Raw genomic sequence first — 1,894 nt, 5'->3', positions numbered from 1 at the left:
CACAGTAGCATGAATTGCATGCATGTAATAAAACATAAAACATTCTAATCTTTTCGGCTGCCTGATGGTACGGTTAATAGCCTACACATTCAAATCCGAAGTGTTTAGTGAAATGTACTGTATTTACTGTATAATTGTATATTGTATACAGAGTGTTGCCACACATTTTTACTGGATTGCTTGTATTTGTTTGAAAATATGTGCAGTGAGATTATGTTGGATTGCACTGAGCATACAGTTGTAGTTGAATTGATTTAATGTACAGTATTCTCCACCTTACGTGTATGGCAAATAATGTTTCAGGTCTCTATTCAAGATGACAACTTCTTACATGAATGCAGACATTTTAACGGCATAAGAAGACCCTCAGAGAGAACTGTGTGTGTGTGTGTGTGTGTGTGTGTGTGTGTGTGTGTGTGTGTGTGTGTGTGTGTGTGTGTGTGTGTGTGTGTGTGTGTGTGTGTGTGTGTGTGTGTGTCCGCAGCTAATTTGCTTCTGTTTGCCGTCGTCCCTTGTATGCCCATATATGGAGATCCCTGATGTCATCAGTACATACCCATATGACATCATAGATGACTGATGTTAAATTGGGACAGCAAACTCACCCCTTACACTGCAACGTGTGGCGGCAACATGTCTGTGCAGGAGCTTGTCGAAGCTGTGACGGTGTCAGGTACAGAGAAGGAGACCGCTGCGGTAATCTTCCTTCATGGGTTGGGAGACTCAGGGCATGGGTGGGTAGAAGCCTTGACGGCGATCCGACTGCCACATGTCAAGTACATCTGCCCCCATGCATCCAGAATCCCTGTTACTCTAAATATGAAGATTGAAATGCCTTCGTGGTTTGATGTGAAGGGTCTGAGCCCTGACTCCCCAGAGGATGACGTCGGAATCAAGAAGGCGGCAGAGAACATTAAGGCCATAATTGACCACGAGATCAAAAATGGTATCCCTCCAAACCGCATCCTGCTTGGAGGCTTCTCTCAGGGTGGAGCGTTGTCCTTGTATACTGCACTGACTTGCCAGCAGAAGTTGGCTGGTGTTGTGGCTCTCAGTTGCTGGCTACCACTTCACAAAAGCTTTCCACAGGCAGCAAGCGCCAGTGCTAACAAGGACATGCCCATCCTGCAGTGCCATGGCGATAAGGACCTCATGATCCCTGTGCGCTTTGGGGCCATGACAGCAGACAAGCTCAAGACCATAGTCAACCCTCAGAAGATCACCTTCAAAACCTACCCAACCCTCTTGCACAGTTCCTGTCCTCAGGAGATGGCAGCTGTAAAGGAATTCATTGAGAAGCAGCTGCCTCGGATCTGACATCACATCATGCCCCCACTGTGACCCCTAGACACAGACCTCACTCTTTTTTTCGTCGTTAGCCAATTAATTCCTGTAGAGAATCCCCCCTTCTGGTCCTTGGTCTGCAAGGGGGTCTCCTGTCAGTAGGACATGCACCGATGACCTCCCTCAGGAGGCATCCCTACTAGATACCTGAACCACCTTAGCTGGCTCCTTTCCAAGAGAAGAAGAAAAGGCGACCGCTTGTGTCCTTGATCTTACTATTTTGTTCTTGACCCAAACTTCATGACCATAGGTGAGAGTATTAACAAAGCTTGCTTGCTATATCGAGAGCTTTGCCTTCTGGCGCAGCTAACAGTGGCGTACAGCGACCACATACCTCTCCTTCTACTCCGATTCTCTGGCTGATCACTTTCTGTCCACCCCTCACTTGTGAACAAGACTCTGATATACTTGAACTCCTTCACTTGGGGCAAAGTCTCATTCCCTATCTGGAGTGAACAATCCACCGGTTTCCAGCTGAGAAACATGGGCTAATCTTTTTTTTAAATTCAGATTCTTAAAAAAAAAGACAATCTGATTCTTTTTTTTTTGC

At 46.3% G+C, this 1,894-nt stretch overlaps 1 pseudogene across 1 annotated transcript; it reads left to right on the top strand.

The window, feature by feature from the left end:
- Window positions 1-572: 572 nt before the first annotated feature.
- LOC311050489 (acyl-protein thioesterase 2-like) lies at window positions 573-1,317 on the top strand (annotated as a pseudogene). The gene has a single exon. The product of its transcript is annotated as an acyl-protein thioesterase 2-like (transcript).
- Window positions 1,318-1,894: the final 577 nt, after the last annotated feature.

Source organism: Gymnoscopelus microlampas (genome assembly GCF_963454915.1).
Source record: "Gymnoscopelus microlampas genome assembly, chromosome: 8".
NCBI lineage: Eukaryota > Metazoa > Chordata > Actinopteri > Myctophiformes > Myctophidae > Gymnoscopelus > Gymnoscopelus microlampas.
This window is presented reverse-complemented; position numbering and strand designations above follow the sequence as displayed.